This window comes from Homalodisca vitripennis, unplaced genomic scaffold (assembly GCF_021130785.1).
Source record: "Homalodisca vitripennis isolate AUS2020 unplaced genomic scaffold, UT_GWSS_2.1 ScUCBcl_7848;HRSCAF=15693, whole genome shotgun sequence".
In the NCBI taxonomy this organism is placed as follows: Eukaryota; Metazoa; Arthropoda; class Insecta; order Hemiptera; family Cicadellidae; genus Homalodisca; species Homalodisca vitripennis.
Window position 1 is genome coordinate 7458 of NW_025783964.1, and position 18189 is coordinate 25646.

An 18189-nucleotide genomic window follows, 5' to 3' on the forward strand; every position below is an offset into this window, starting at 1 on the left:
AGATATATTTCGGAGTCTATAGGAGGGAAGATAAGCGATTAGTACTTGTTCCGGAATGTCTTTATAACTGCATTTCACAGAGTTACATAAAGAGTACTTTCTAGACAAAAAACTTATAATTTTCAAACTTATTATTATTTCCAATAATTAGTATTATTAATACCTTTTTACTTTTAATTGCTTTGTATAATATGATATATTATATTGAAAATAAAGGGTAACTTGTTAAATGTGTTACTCAAGTTATCTCGTTCGTTGGTCTATGAAATAGTATTCATCCGATTTGCACAGCGCCATCTCTTTATTTCCAATTAGAACAAAAAGTCGAAACTTCCCCTTCTCCTTTGGTTTGGTGTTGGTGCATGTTTTTATTTACATCGTTGTTAGGTCGTATTGAAGTTTCTTGATTAAAGTAAGTCGATTAAATATTTATTTTAAATAACTAATATTTTATAGTTTGAGAATTTAATTAATTCTAAATTTGGAAACTGCTTGTATGTTATAATTATGTTTAGTGTGTTTACACAAAAGTAGTAAGATTAATTTTCCACTGAGAATGGCTGCCGGTTTTGTGATTGACTTTTTGGTTGGTTCTTATTTTTAGAAAATTGTATTTATGCCTTCTTATTAAACTGTAGTTTTGTGTTTTGACTTTTTATAATATATTAATTAACAGACACGTGTAAATGCATTTACATTTTAGAACTTGTACAACGAAACATCGATTTCTTCTGGACATAATTTTTTTTATTTTCATTTTGTTTTTCGTTCAGTTTTCATTGCCAGTCTAAACGTAAGTAAGCACTAGTATTGGTAGTAAATAAACCTTATTAGCAGTTTGGCTTGCATATTTTGAATATGTGTTAATTAATGTAAAAACAACATTCATTTTATGGTTTTAGATGTGAAACGTTTTAGGTAGTCTTCTTGGGCATTGCCCTTGACATTCTTCACTTGGTGATGAACAATGGAAGGAGACGAAGGATTTTTTTCTTGACAATTGATTCTAGTCATTCTTACAATGAGAGAATTTTTCATTATTATAGTGACATCCTATAGTATTAAGTGATATTGATCAATATATTATTATTTTCAATTCAATTATCACAATAAGGCCTAAGTGAGATAGTAAATTAAGGTAGCTAACAAAAATTAGTCATATATCTTAGAAACCTCTAGCTATGGCCAAATTTCCATTTATCAATGATTAAATTAGGAATGTGTAAGTCACTAGTATATGACTTGTTAGCTAAGAATGAGTGTACGAGGGCTGCAGTATAAGTGGCCACCATGACAATTGAATTAGTGAAATTATCGATTAGAAATCCCTAAACTATCAAGCACACAAACATTCTAACTATACAGTTTATCACTATGACATATTTGAAATAGTGAATTTTATTAATTTTTGCTTTCCTCTGTAATTTTAGGTATTTTGTCTGTTGTACAACTTGGAGCATGTCAGTGTTTGTTTATATTTTGGAATTCCTTATTGGTTATATTTTGTTGCATAGGTAGTTGACTTCAATAAGAATACTCTGTTCTCTTTTATGTTAACACCTTGTGGTGCTAGTTAGTTATGTTTTTCCTCCATATTCATGTACAGTATTTGTAGAGTAGGCTAGGCTACCATTATTGTGCTAGAATGGACGGAAAAAAATTTGTTTTTTATATTTAGTTCGTAAAGAGATTTTAAATTCACTATGTACTCAAGGTGTGGTACCAGGACGGTTTAGCCTTGACTTTATTGTGGTTTGTGCGTTTTAAACAAGTATGTGCCGGTCATGGTAGGAAATTAACAAAACCTGCTCAATAAATTTGTATTAATAATGAAACATTTTGGCTGTATGGTTTACTAAATTATATGCCTAGGATAGAGGCTCAAGAGCTCAATTACATAACCAATGGCCAAACTTTTGGACTGACCCGTCATGAGTTAAAGTGAAAATTGTAATCATTTTTTCCATACAATTAAAAAATTCTAAATATAGTATAAAAAGTTGTTTCACAAAATTTCCAAGCTATGAATTTTTAAATTAGCCTAACTATTTGGTTGAAAAGTGTCAACCCCGTTATCCTTTTTATTGTTATCTTCATAAAAGTGGAAGTTACTATTTCTAAATTAAGCTATTTGCTTTATGTCTAAACACAGAAATAAACAAGGTAGATTTTAATTTAAAAACTCCCTTTTATTGTTGCTACTAGTTAATTCGTGGTAACTTTCAAACACATGTGTCTTTACTTTTTGATCTAAGAGTAGATCTTAAATAATTTTAATAACTTTCATTTGCATGTATATCTCATTCATTGATTACAAATGCATTTAATCTTTTGGGTCATTCCATATCAAATCAACACCGGGTATAAACCTGACCGCCTCAGAGTGTTATGAAATTTGGTATGAAGATTGTCCTCTTATAGATTGGGAAAATTGACAATTTTTTCTAAATAATCTCAAAAAATATTCAAGTAATTTTAAAGAAATAATATAACTTATATTTCAATTATTTGAGTATCAAAAGTTGTTCACTTATTAAACACCTACATTATGCACTGACACATACTATCCTACAAATACAGACTAAACAATATAACACAAGTGGAAGGGAGGAAATTAACACATTGACTGCGAAATCTTCGCCTATAAGGGTCACTGGATACTGAAAAAAACTGAGCAGTCTTGCATTCCTAGACAACGCATCGCGCCGGCGATCCCCGCCATACAGTACGCCAGGGTCCTTTGGCTCGCCGGCAATCCACCCGCACTGAACGTGTTAAGAGTGAGCCTGTCTCAACTTGAATGTATGAGACTCTTGTTTGCACATGAAACCATCAACAGACCTGCTAACTATTAGTCGCCTTTCATGTCACAAGTTAAAGGATCATCTAGATCGGAATCTCCTATTTATTATTTATGAGTGTTTCCCTACATTTTCAAAATAAAAGGTGTTATAAAGTAATCAAAGCTATTCTATTTTATTTATAAAACAATTGATTTGTAAATAACTAAATTGTTGTTTTTAAGGATCTTTGAAACCTTTTGAGATATTTAGAAAAATATTGGCAATTTTCATAGTCTGAGTTCATACCAAATTTAATCAAATTCTACCCTTTTTCTGTTAATACAAAATTTTGTTTAGCAAAATGTGTGAGGTAAATTAGCTTGCAGGTGCCTCGTTGCTAATTTTCGGTATATGGTATCTGCGATTTATCCATTGTTGAAAACAACTTCAGATCTGAATACAAATAGTTTTACTTAGTCTTCTTTTTTTATGTGTTTTTATACTTAGCATTATTTGTTGTGGCCATTGCCAGTGAATTGTTCAAGCTGATGTTTATTTACTTCTTGTGGCCATAGTATATTTAATTTCCCATATGTTTTCCTTTTTTTATTTGTACAGTAGACGCCCTCTTAACCGGCCTCGGGTCAACCGACCACCGCTTTAACCAGCCACAAAGCAAACGATCGACAGGTCACAACTCGAACGGCTATTTTGGGACGGTTTAGACAATGCCTGTTCAGTTGAGCAGGTGGTTCTGAACGTGATACATACAGTACATACATACAGTTAGTTGACAGTTTTAATTTGTGCAGTTTAGTGTTGTGCTGTAGTGTTTTTAGGTGTGCAGTTTTTATTAAATAAACTAACAATTTGTATGATAATATACTTTTATTTAGTTTTAAAAATTAGTGAAAGAAAACGTAAAAGTAATGTTTTAACTCTAAAACTAAAGCTCAATGTGATCCAGCGAATTGACAAAGGCGAATCAGTGAAAAAGATATGTGACAACTAAACGTCGGTAAAAGCACTGTCAATGATTGGTGACATAATCGCAAATCCTTACAGGATTTTTGCACTAGTGTAGAAACAGAAAAGGTGTTGGTCATCGGGAAATCCCAGAAACCACGAGCGTTTAAAAATGCAAATGTTTCATTCCTTCCTGTGTTTTATCATGCCCAGAAAGCAGCATGGATGGATGCCAATATCTTTAAAGACTGGTTCGTGAATGAGTTTGTTCCAAAAGTAAAAAATATTTAAAAGAACGTAAATTACCTGAAAAGGCTATTTTAATCTTAGACAATTCTGGCACACACCCACCTGATCTTGAATGTGAAGAAGCGCCCGGTATAAAATTGGTTTTCCTTCCAACGAGCGTCACAAGTCTCATTCAACCTATGGACCAAGGAGTCATAGAATGCTGAAAGAGACGTTATTGGCGCAAACTGATTTCAGAAATTTTGGGGAAGATGGACTCGGAGATGGAACTTTATATCAGCTGTAAGCACTTAATGACTTAAGAAAATTGAGTACTAGAGATGATCATCTTGAAGAGAAAAATGTAAATGAATGGGTGACAGGTGACGACGACCTTGAAAAATATTTTTTAGTTATGATCAAATTGTAGAAAAAGTCATTGAGAAGGCAAATGAACAAGGCATTCCAGAGAATTCAGACGAAGACCATCAAGCAGAAAAATCAGTTGTATTTAACCACTTTATTGAACTGGAGGGTATGAGTAGAGGGGAAAAAACCACTTCGGTTGGCCGCAATGTATATTGAGCAGCAAGACCTGTTGACAGCTGTAGATGTGATATTCTTAAAAAAGTGGAGAGACTATGCCTTCATAAAGACGGTGGAAAAGAAAATAACAGATTTCCTTTAGCATTTACAGTACCGGATATTTAATGTACTGTTCTGTTTCTGTGTCTAAAATTACCATACTTCGGAAACAAAATGTAAGTTTCATTTTATATTTTTCTTATACAATGTAGTACAGTATTACTCTATTGTTATTATGTATTCTATATGCCATTGTTCTTGAAAATATTAAAAGTAATTAGGTTTTCAGTAAAATAACCTTTTGAATTAAATACATATTTGTTTTTTTTTACCGGTACATTATTACATAGTTGGTACATATACAGTATACCAATGTTCGTCAGATTAACCCATTGCGGATCGTATTGTTTTGGTGCGCGGGCACGAATTAATTTACGGTCAGCGGCCACACGAACAGCAATGGTGCGCCACATTGTATCGCTCGCTATTGTATACTAGAAAATTCAGCTGTGAAGGTATTCGTTCAGATGGAACATGGGCCCTGCTGGGGTATCCGTGATGTAGGAACGATAACACGCGAGCAAGGTGCCGGGGTGGCAGGGATGATGTCTGAATCATAGTCTAAATAAAGCGGCTCGGGCGAAGCGATTACAACATCCGGGCCATTGTCTAAACTAAACCCACCAACATGTACGTCTGCGTCGTTTAGTTTCTGTGTCTCTAACCTCAAAAGTATTATAATAACAACTGAGGAAAACACCCAATCAGAAGCGCTAAAAAACAGAGCGTAAACTCCTATGAATGATTTTTCAACTTCGACATACAACTGCAATCTGTAGGATATTTATAAAACTTTTGAAAACTTTCTAAACGTAGGGACCGTTGTTTAAACACTCTTAGTTGACAAATGAAGACAATCACCCGATCTATCAGACGTTAATAGAACTATTTGGAGGGAAATTTAAAAGCAGACCGCTTTTGCGACCTGAGCTCGTCATCGTGTCGTTAGGCCCGGCCGCTGCGTGACGAGCCCAGCTCGTCAGTGTCCGCAATGGGGTTAACCGGCCAAACCGTTTTCCGGCTGGGGGTTCGGTCCTGTAATGGCTGGTTAAGAGGCATCTACTTGTATATATTCATCAAAATACAATACCCATATTAAAAATACTTTTAGTTTATTTTGTAAAAATTATGATTACAAACTTGTTTTTAAGTTTTACCTATTTTAATTTTTAACTTTTTATTACTATTATTTAAATACTATATTTATTTTGTTTATCTCTTAATTTATAAGAAACAGGTTAGTAACAAAAGAAGAAACCGAATACTTTAAACACCATATAAGCCTACCCAATTTTTTACCTCTGGCACTTCATGGACAGCAGTGCATGGACATACAGTACATATTTGAAGCAAACAATTTTGCAAAAGAGAAATTTTTTCTTGACACTGTGGAAGGGGTAGACTTGTCATACCCATATTTTAAACCTATTCACATAAGGCAAATATGGTCTTGGGAAACAAAAATGAGTACTACCCTAACTAACTACATGACTATTACACACGTGCTTCAACCTACTCTCTACCCGAGGAGTCACCTACACTATCCGATGGCCAACCGACCTGTCCAAGGGCATAGGAAGGGTACATCTGGGTATGAGTAGGCTTTCAGGTAGGGTGGTTGGCTCTAAGGTAGAGTAGATTGGAGGGTACTTTGGTACTATTCAGAGGCAATTGTTTTTGGAAGAGTTTCTTAACGGAGACCTAAAAGATCTACATTATTAGAAAGAACAGATTTTTATTTAACTTACTATAAATGGGCTGCTCCACAATGATGGTAACAAACGAAAAACATCCTTCAAGATAGTACTGATGAGTAAAATATAAATTCTGAAAAGACTGGTCACTAATGCATGAGAACTAATAATATTACAGACTCTCCTAGCTATATTACTCTATGTGAGCAGAGCAATGGCCGATACCGGCTATTGTCGAAGTAGGCTACACAAAGAATTTAAATTCACGATAAGAAGTCAAAGAAAACCTATTTTCTGTCTATTCCGACACAATAATAAGTAATGTACTTTAAAGTACATTCACCACACTAACTTTTTATGTTGTATATGCAGAAAACTCACTAGCTCATCAGACGAGAATAAACAGTGACTTCTTCTGTAAATGACTACACAACCGATCAAGAAAAACAATGAGATTTCCCTAAGAAGTTGTGCTATAGTCAACATAACTGTAAATAACAAAGGAAAACAAACAACAATCAATAACCTTCACCGTGAATGTTTATTCACGATGAATAAACATCACCACTAAACAAAATGACGAAAAATTCTTAAACTACCTTCAAATGCAGTTGGTACACAAACCTATTATTTTATCTCAAATTCTCACTTCAATGTTGGCAACTTTGATATCCCCTGTTCATACCCCTTGCCCTTAGAGAGAGCAAACGAATTTGGCAAAAAATTATCTCTCACTCAGCTCAGGTAGAGTTTCAGGTGGTTTTCCTCTCAGCTCTCTGGGACACATAGTACTTAGTACATAGTAGTAGTGTGGGCTTGGTACTGTGTCACCACTCATCACTTCATGTACTTTGCAGTTTTGGATTTAAATGGCAAGTATTTTACCTTCGGCTTTTTAAATTATTAAGATTTAAATGAAAATCTCACATAATTTACAAAAGATTATTAGTTTAAAGGTTGAAATTTTATCAATTTGTTATTTATTATTTGCTTTTAAACTAACCAAATATTGTAAAATGTTTACTATGGTTTGTCCTGCAAATGAAGAAATATTAATTTAGTTACTTATTTGGCCAAGAAATTGCAGCATTTTCCAGCCATAGCTGGATAAAAGGATTGAATTTTTTATAACTGCGCAGTACAGTGGGCCACACGTAGTGACCTGCAAAACAGCGAGGGCCACTAGGTGTGGCCCACCGAGCTGAGGGACAGGATGTGGTCATAATTCACTGACCTGACACAGCCATAGCCACCCTTGTGGCCCGGCATCATATAAGTTTAATGCCTATCGCAAATGGTTAACCTACTCCTCATTAGTTTGTTATCCTCATCCACCCCGATGCCTCTCAGTTTCCTAGATCGATGGACTAATAAAGATATAACCTAAAATTAAAATAGTTTAGTATATAGTCTGTTACTGTCTAAAATTCTGTCTGGAAATTAAAGTATACATACTATTTTAAGAAATTGTTAAAAGTGGTTTTAGATTGTTTTAGGTACTGTGGCTAAAGTAAACATTATCCAACTTTTCATTAATTAATTAAAAAAATGATGAGTCTTATCTTTATCTTAATCTGCCTTTTAGATACCAGTCCAGAATGTCAGGGGCAGGCTCTAGTGGCACAGGTAGAGGCCGGGGTTCAACGTCAGTCCCAGAGACTAAGAGCGAGAGCAAGGAAGTCAAACCGAATCCAAAAATGTCCAAGGCACTTAGTACGTCTGCTAAAAGGTAAGCTTGGCTGACTATTTTAAATTAATTACAAGCTTATTATAAATAAATAATACTAAAATAAAATTAATAGTGTCAAAATAAAAACACAAACTTTCATTGTATATTTATACTAGATATTTTATTTCAATATTTCCATACTTACAATAGTGTTCATGGAATTCTAGATTAGGCAGTTGTGTGAGTCACCAGTGGTGTCAATTGCATTTCTACACTAAATAAAAGTTAAATCTCTTTTATTACTTAAAACAAATTAAAAAGGAAATTAATTTTACAGATAGGAGTCACTTGATTAAATAGGCCAGAAGCCAAGTACTATTTTGCCTTAGTACCCAATGAAGTTTTTTGCGAAATTGATAGAGTATTTTTTCTAAGCAAGAAATTGATTATCAGTTGCACTACTTTTGGTGTGGGTTGAATGGGAAAGTAGTAAAAGGGTTTAAAATATCAAACAATAATTTTGGTAAATATTAAGATCAGTGACTACCGCTCCGATCGCCGTAATTTTTTGCATACTAACACAGGTTAAACGTAATTTCACCGAAAAAAATAGTCCTGATTGTCGCTAACATATAAAAACCCGTTTTTCGGCAGTACAATGTTGGCAATACAAATCACATAAACAACAAGATTTCCGACTATCTAACTAAAAAGAATGGCCGACCATGGTCGTTTTGATGAGTTGACAGTAGTCACGTGACAAACAGGAAAGTTTCCGATTGGCCGGGCGGATATCACGTGACCTATAGGATGGCTTCGATTGACCGCCAGACGTAAACAAACAAACCCACATGGACAAGGAATAATTAGTGAAGTTGTTGACATGGCGTGCGATGGTTCTTGTCACACGCTATTCTTCGAAGCATGTTTGTTTGATGAAAGCGTGTTATTAATGTGTTTTGTGCGCACAACGTGCTTCCATCCAACGAAGACAAATTGTGTGAAATGCGGGAACTCGGTGATCTTGACAGAGACTTAAAGTTCAGGTGTGGAAAGATTGTTGCTTTGCAGAAGAAAGCCCGGAACAAGTGTGGGTGGCGTGTTTCGGCGAAGGTTGGCACGTTCCTGGAGCGAAATAAAGTCAATATTAACACATTGTGGCGTTTTATTGTAACATATCTTTTCACATCGCCTCTGAGGCACTCGTTTGTTAAAATTCATCTTCATCTCACAGACCCGACAATAGTGGACTACTACTTTTCTCATTCATCCGGGAAGTCTTCATTGACCACTTGAAAAGAAACAGCCAACAGTTGGGCGGACCTGGCGCCGTAGTTGAAATTTATGAAGCCAAATTTGGCAAAAGAAAGTACAACAGAGGACGGATAGTAAAAGGACAGTGGGTGTTGGGGGAAATAGATCGGGAGACCAAGCACACCTTCCTTATCCCAGTTAAAAGACCATACGGCGAAGACTCTGATACAGTGTATTAAAACTTGGGTGTTGCCAGGATCCACAATAATAACTGATTGCTGGAAGGCCTACAACACCCTTTCACAATATCAGTTTAATCACCTGACTGTGAAATTACTGAAAGGACTTTGTTGACCCCTTAACATCCGCCTGTACCAACACAATTGAATGGTGGCGTGGCGTCCGGTCCGAAGTCCCCAAATACGGTCGCAAGAGCAAGCACTTCGTCAGCTACCTCGCGGAGTAATTGTTTAAAACCAAATACATCCCAGAAGAAAGGATTCACGCTTTCCTCAAGGCAGTGGCTGTACCTCCCAAAATACCGTTAAGGTAAGTACAAAAATTTTAAATTTTCAATTGTTTTTATTTAAATTTTGTTCAATTTTAATTTTTTTTAATTTAATTTTTTTCAATTTTTTGGGGGGGTTAAACGGCCCCAGCGACAATCGGGACTATTTTTTTTTTTTTTCCGTGAAATTACGTTAACCTGTGTTAGTATGCAAAAAATTTGCGGCGATCTGAGCGGTAGTCGCTGATCTTAAGATTTACCATAATTTTTTTTAATAATGACTTATCATTACATATAACCTGGATTTACTGATCCTCATTAATTGTAATATAATTATGATCTAATACTTAAAAGATTAAAGCTAACAGGTTCTAGTACACAACAGCGGATTCGATATTCTATTATGTTTGTATGCTTTACTGAGTCAAGTCATCTTCTTTTGTAAGCATATGTAAAACAAACAAAAAAAGAATAATACAAAAAAATCTTAGTAATTAAAATATAACATGATTGTTCCTATATGTAGCAACACAAGCATCTGTTACATATAGGCCTGACAGCCACTGTTAAATCACAACAGTATGGCGTTTCAAATAGAAATCTACAGTGCAGCGAGTTTGTCAACTGAGGACTGCCACATGAAACAACATTGAAAGGGTGGTTGTTTTAGTTATTTCTATGGTATTTAGTTTAAAGGTGTAAAAGAAAATGTAGACTATTCTTGCTTTGTATTTCAAACTAAGTTAAAATTACAATTTATTTTGGCCTAATTATACTCATTTTTATTCAATTTAGATTATCTGTTTCAGGATACAAAAGGAACTGGCAGAGATTACTCTAGACCCACCACCAAATTGCAGGTAAACATTTTTTTATTATTATTATATTTATTAACCACATTATCTAGTTCATAGTAAACTTAACATAATAAATGGTTTTGTTTTACCATTTACATTTAATGAAATGGTTTAAAACAAATGCTGGAAGATGTCTTGCGGTGAATGAGCCTAACAAAAACATAAACTGATGCCTGCCTGTTACTTTGAGTTTTGTAAATGGAGACGATATTCTTGTGATTCTCTATTCGTTTTTAGAAACTAACAATTTATGATTCTTTAAAGGGTTTGAAATCACGTATGGCTCTTGAGGTAAAAATATTGATAAGTATAATCCAGAATGCTGAGAATCAATTATAACTTTATATTATACAAACCTAGTTTTATGTAAGATTAATAGAAGAAAGGAATTGATTCTCAGTTGATAATTTTGGTGTGAAATTGAAATGTAAGGGTTCGGGGGTGTTAAATTTTGAACTTGTTACACACTTCCAACCTTCAGCCATCTAAACAATAATATTTTATTAACTCATGTTGAGCCAATGAAAGGCTTCCAGGTTTATTTTCACTTCTCATTGGCTGATAATGATTGTAACTGTCATTGACATGCATGACGGTTGGTGATTGGGTGTAAATTATTTACCACTTGGCCGGGACCAAATTCCAGGTTACATACTGGTGTGGTTAAACATTTGGAATAAAACTTTATCGCTCAATTTCCACTAAATATTGTTGATATATTCTCTTTTTTTTTCTTCTTCTTTTTTTTGCCATCAGTGATCACCTCAGCTATACACTGGTTTGCCTGACAGTATATTTCAATTACAATCGTGAAAACTTGCATTTTTTTGAAGTGGATAAGGTTTTGTTGTGTGTTGTGATCATAACTCAAGTGATAGTAATAGACGTGTATACAGTGTCAAGTGACGCTATTTACAATAACAAAGTTTGGTATGAATCTTTTGGAAAAAAAAATTGTATATACATACAATTTTTGTTAATCTTAAATTATGTATAATTATATTTTAAACCTTTACATTCATTGTAAACAATGTTTCAATTTCCATTGCTCTACCATAAAATTTGTTAAGGATAACCAAACTCTAACATTCTCACAAAAATTAATTGTTACCACCAAGACTGCAGAGGTTTAAATAACTACATCAGAGGGGGTTAAGTGTATCAAGCTGAGAAATGTGAGTTTGAAATATATATCATTTAGTTTATGAACTTTTTCACTACCCTCCCGTTTTGAGTACCACTGAAATTAGCAAAGTTGTTAATCGATTCCTTTCTTAAACAAATCCATGTATCGACATGCTGTATATCATGAATAAATACGTTGTGTTCATATAAAGTGTAAGTTGTATCACCTCTGGATATGAATAGTAGCTGATTACCATTTTAATTTCTTTACTTTATAATAAGAGAGGTTTTGTGTAATAAAATAATAGAACTGCTATTGTTGGCACACAGGAAAACATTTGTATTGTGAATAGGAAAATTGCTTGCCAGCCCAGATGCAAATAACTTATGTGTTGATAAGAAACACTAACTTCTACAACACCTTGAGAGAGATACTAAGGTTTCAATAACTAATGTAGAACTGTATAATTATAGATAATATGTATCTTGTGTCATAACTTCTAGCATGTTTTAAACAATAATGATACAACACATCATTATGAGTTGTTTAGTTTTTAAGATATTGGTTAAATATGGAAAATATGTATTAAGAACCTACAATAATCGAATCAATAATTACTTTTGAAGTTGAGTAAAACACTCATAACAAAATTTAATGAACAAAACGTTACTTTAAAAAGGTCAGGTTAAAATCTGAATTATAATTTTGTTTATTATGAGAGTGTTCAGAGTTATTGTTTGTGTTTGTAATCATACAATTTTATATTTTTGTGTGGTAAATATATAACATTCACTGGTACAGAATTGTTACATTTTTGATTTTATTTTTTTAATAAATAAACAAATTTTTGAATAAGTCTCTTATATATTCATTTAACTAATAATGTTATGTTGTTTACACAGTGCTGGACCTAAAGGTGATAACCTGTATGAGTGGGTGTCCACCATTTTGGGACCACCAGGATCTGTTTATGAAGGAGGTGTTTTCTTCCTAGATATTACACTTTTCACCGGAGTACCCATTTAAACCACCCAAAGTAAGTCCCAAGTGTATTTATATCTCTTTTATTAGTTAACGGATACAGTGATGGATTTTAGTATTGTATAAATTGTGAAATCATAGGCTGGCTACAATTTCAAATTCAAATATATTTACCCTCAATGCTGAATTAGTTTTTCATTTTGAAATGGAAATCATTGTGTGAGTGCTTAGAGTTCATTAAAAACTACTAAACAGATGCATAACATGTTAAAATTATATTTTATGACCTTTTTTTAAGTATTTAGTTACCTCGCAAACAATTGGATCTATACCATTTCTGCCACTAAAAATAAAATTATGTGGATCATTTTCTTGTCTTGTTCACCCCCAAGTTGGAGGTTAGCCTTATCACATAATTTTATTGAATTTCTTCATCACCATTTTCACTCAAAATGTCGTCATCAAAGTTATCATCACTAACTTCATTTTCACTTTCATTGAGTGTGTTCTTTACAAAGTTACTAAAAGACTGAATGCGATCTTGCCATGACACCATTTCAGATGGCAACTAATCCAAACAATTAACATATGAAACAGTGAACGACAAACGATTACCAGAGAGTTGACAAGTTTCAAAATAGAACCTTTGTTTTAACTGACTAACCATTGATATCATAGTATAGACAAATGCCAAAATAATCAATATCAGAAAGATGTTCGACTACAAAATAATGAACTGAGCATGACGGCAGTGCCCGTCTTCAGTAATTATACAAATGCTTACTGATGGATGGGCATTATATATGGGGTTAACCCATTGGTAGCCAATGGGTTAACTCTTTCCGGACCAAGAGGCAAATATTGCCGCCATAGATCGTGTCTGAAAAGCGCTAGCGGCAATATATTGTCTTTTCCTAAATATATTGTTGTTTTCTTAAATAAATACGACGTCAAATGATTAAAGTTTTATGATTTTTTATTCCCTGGTATATTTGTAGATAATTAATATGAATATCATTTTTATTTTGGAGGTCTATGCATTTTTATTTTTTAATTGTCACGTGACATTATCAGCTGACTGCTGCCAGTCAGTGCTCGATCTTTCGTTGTTTATTCTTTATGTTTCAGTGTAATCGTATTATTTTATGCTGGATTCTTCTTCATTATTTTACTTTGTGGTTGTAAAATATTAGTAGTTTTAGTTGTTACGTTTTAGCTATTGTGTGTAGTTGTTACAATGACTAACAATTTGCGATCTCACGGGAGTGAAATTGACCAACAGTTAAATGACGATCTTGCATTATCTGATACAAAACGTGTCATAAAAAATTTATTTATGAGAGAAAATAACACACAATTTTGTATGGATGTTCCTTTCTAAAATGTATAATATAATAAAATAGCTTCACATGGTAAAATTATTTTTACGTTTTTAGTTATTTGTAAAAAAAAAAAAAAAACGTATATAATATATTAAAAAAAAAAATTTTTTTTTAAATTACTTAAAACTACATTTATATATTTTTTGTTGATAGTATATATCTATACGAGTAATTTGGTGTAACTTTTAGGTCATTGTCTAATTTTTATGAAAACTTATTAATTTTAATCTAAGAGACTGCAAAATCGCCAATTTTAGCCTGGCGGGGATATGAGATGTGAAAAAATTTTGCAACATTTCATATTTGCTCCTGGCCCTGAAAGGGTTAACCAAACCATCAATTTTTTAAGTCTGACTATCCTCTTTAAGTACGTTTTTATATATGCAAGCAGTAGGATGGCCTCCTATGGGTCACTGGTATACATGGATTTCCCGCACTGTTGTGTTGGTATTAAGAAATTGTAGTAGTGTATTTTATTTTTGTTCTCTATTTTGCATTACTGAAAGTATTTGATTTTTTACGCTACTTCTGCACTATTTACTTAGTGTTGGTGGTTGCACTTTTAACCAAATAAAATTGCTTCCCAGCAACTTTTTACTAACTATATAAATAAATATATTTTGACCAAAAATAAATATTATTTATATTTTAATAGTGTTTGGTGCATTTTAATTCATAAACAATTCTTTTATTGACATTTAGTTTTTTAAATGCGTATTAAAAGTTATAATCAAACATTAAGCAAGGAAAAAATCAAGATGGCAGTTGTTTCAATTTGATACAATAATTTTGTTATGTATTTATTCCCAAAACTTTTGCCCTTGCGAGTTGTTAGGAACTAGTAACATTTTAAGATGTTGTAGTTGACTATATCTGAAATGCTATACAAAGCATTGTAATAGACCACCAAAAAAAAATGTATTTAGAATTCTTGAATAAAATTCTAAATCTAATTGTCTTATAAAGTTTTACAATAACTCTGAGATTTCTAGAAATGTTCAAAAATCTTATGATTTATCATCTTTAGAGTTATCATCAAATAAAAAATCTGTTATATAAATTAAACTGATCTTAAAACACAAATAACTTACTACAATAATATTTATTGTGACATGTTTCAGATTGCAGACATACAAAACTATGTTCTATTGATAACATAGTTCAATATATTGAACTATGAACTTAGTTGTTCTATTGATATTTGTTGTTGTTTGTATTTATAAATATGGCAGTATCAAACTTTTGAAAACAGTAGTTTTGTTTGATTAGATTTAGGTTAACCCTTGGAGCGCTGATTACAAATTCTTATATTTTCCCCTAGCGTGCTATTGGCATAAAAAAATAATTTTTTAATTTGTTTAAAGTTCTATTTGATTTATATTTCTGAACTTATTATTGGAAGAAAAAACATAAAACAAATTTGTTTGACCTTTGCATTTTTACAGATTAAAACGTAAAAAACAAAACAAAACATGGAATTTTCCAATTTCAAGTTTTTTTTGTGAATAATAACACTTTGAAGCATGAAGTGTTTCAAATTGAAGTCAAAATTGTTCAAATAATATAAACTGTAAAAAATGTTCAGAAATAACGTAAAACACACACAACTCAATACAGGAACAAGCTTACGCGCAGCTCTCGTGAACAACACTGTTGCCCTCACCACGCGGGAAATCCCGAAAGGCGCGCAGGTTAGAATGGCATTCAGTTGCTATGCCAACCAGTTTCAGATCGGTAACGGGTGGCTGAGAACAATGAATGGAGCGTAGTCGTTTGAGGTTCAGTCAACATTCTACACCATTCTATCGGCAGTTTTACGAACTATATAGTTCACAACAACAACAAAAAAGAAATAAAAACTTTGATTGTGAGATTTACCGTAATACGTGTGAAGAGTCATTTCACTGTGCTACATTTCCTGTAATACGCGTGGTAAGAGTTAAGTTAGTGACTCTGGTACTAATTTTGTTATTTAACCCTTTTAGCCCCGGCGTCCGACATATATCGGACAGAGGTGGTCTAGCTAAAATGCCCCAACGTCCGATATACCGGACGTTCTCGAGAATTTAATGTAGCTGGCTAATAATATGTCCAAATGCCATCAGTTTCGGTATAGTAGTCGGTGAAGAAACGGGCTACATGCAAAAACAATAAACCTTCCAATTGGCATCGTATTTCGTCGTCATTGAGCGTAGTTTATTTGTCGATGTAAGTTGTCAGACGACTTCAGTTGCATTGTTGTTGTATGCTAACTTATAACCTCAATTAGTTTGCGTGATTGAAAGCGGTTGTTTTTCGTGTGATTTATTGTATTATTAGTAAAAAAAACATGAGTAAATGTCGTAGAGAAAAGTTACCAGTGAATGAAAACACTTTGATAAACACTGGTACTTTGGGATTATACCGACCACACCCATACATGAATCGTTATTTGACATTTTGCTTCTACTGATTACTAGATTAGCGTTAGAACAATATTTCGTCAATATAAAACAGGAATTGTCTTATCGCAAACCCCTCCCCATCCTCAGACAGAGGTCAAAGTCGAGCGGTCTAGTAGATAAGTGATTGCAGAGTCCCGCCGCGCGGCCTGCCGTAATCGGGATTCTCAAGAAAGATAAGATAACAGCGACAAAAAATACCGATCACAATACCTGGAAATGCTTGTTGATTAATGGAATGTTAGTTCTGTTACTCAACTACATCGTTTTATAACGTTCTAAGTTCATTGAAAAAGGTTTAAGCGTTGGGGGCATTATAACGGAATCTGACCCCATTCCCAAAGTACCATAAAATGTATATATTGTAAATATTTATTTCTTTTACTTTTTTGAAAAATTAAACAAGTTTTAGTCTTACAAACCATTACAATCAGTTTGTGTTATTTTACAATTGTTATTATTTCAAAAGTGCAAAAAACAAGTAAACATATCTGTATACTTCTACTGACGTGTATGTGGAAATATATGAAGAAGTGCTTATGCAGCAATACAATTAATTGGATATATCTCCTGCATTTAATCAAAGGAAAGTTCTTAAAATTTTTGTGTGTGTAGTAAGAAATATGTGTACAACAAAATTGCTTCATTTTTCAGGGGCTACAATTTTTTTTTCTACCGTTTATGTATGTCCAAACTATAAAAAATTAAAAAAAATAAAAAAAATTGTATGTATAAATACGCTAAAAAAACAAATCATTCTGTAAAAGTACTTTTTAACTATTACATCTAAGAGTACACTTATTTGTGAACAATTTAAAACAAAAACCTAAAATTTATCTTCAAAAATAAGAAAACTAGATGAATTTTCCCTCAATTCTGCACTACGGTCCCTTATCGCCATGGGCTTTCTGGCAAGTCCATGGAAAAATGGCTGGGGTTAAAAGGGTTAAGTTTCACTTGCAAAACAAAAATCATCACCAGACTGTATTCGCTTTCTCGTAATTGAAGTTTTGAATTATTAGTTCACAATTTGTCCACTAGGTGACGTTCCGCACGAGGATATATCACTGTAACATCAACAGTCAGGGGGTGATATGTCTGGGACATTCTCAAGGACAACTGGTCACCAGCCCTCACTATCTCTAAGGTCCTGTTGTCCATCTGCTCTCTGCTCACTGACTGCAATCCAGGTTGGTAACTTTCAAATTAAACTCTTGACCACCCTACTGTACCCGCGTTAATACACTTTTGGTTACTGTGCTGTCACTGCTACTTAGGCATCAGCATGTTTGTTTTTCTGGTATCCAGTACATTCTCTTATTGCCTTACACAATCGAAAGTTAAATGTTTTTCTGTACTCTAGCTGATATTTCTTTTGCGTAGATATCAATCCAATACATGTTTAAGGGACTGTGTGTAGTTCATCATGCTTTGCTGAATAGAAAAAAAGGACTACTTATTTGTTTAGCTTTTACAAATTATTTTACCTACTTCCTGAGACCAAATAGATATTCACGTTGCAACAGATATTGGAATGAGTTCGCCTATGGACTCCTCCCTCTCCCCCTTCCTCCCAAAAAAAGATTAAACAACGTATTTGACCTCACTAAGATTATAAAACGACTCCCATCAACAGCAACCCTCTAATACCAAAA

The 18189-nt window shown here is 33.4% G+C and overlaps 1 pseudogene; it reads left to right on the plus strand.

Annotated features, from left to right (window-relative positions):
- Positions 1 to 304: 304 nt before the first annotated feature.
- Positions 305 to 17747, plus strand: LOC124374305 (annotated as a pseudogene).
- Positions 17748 to 18189: the final 442 nt, after the last annotated feature.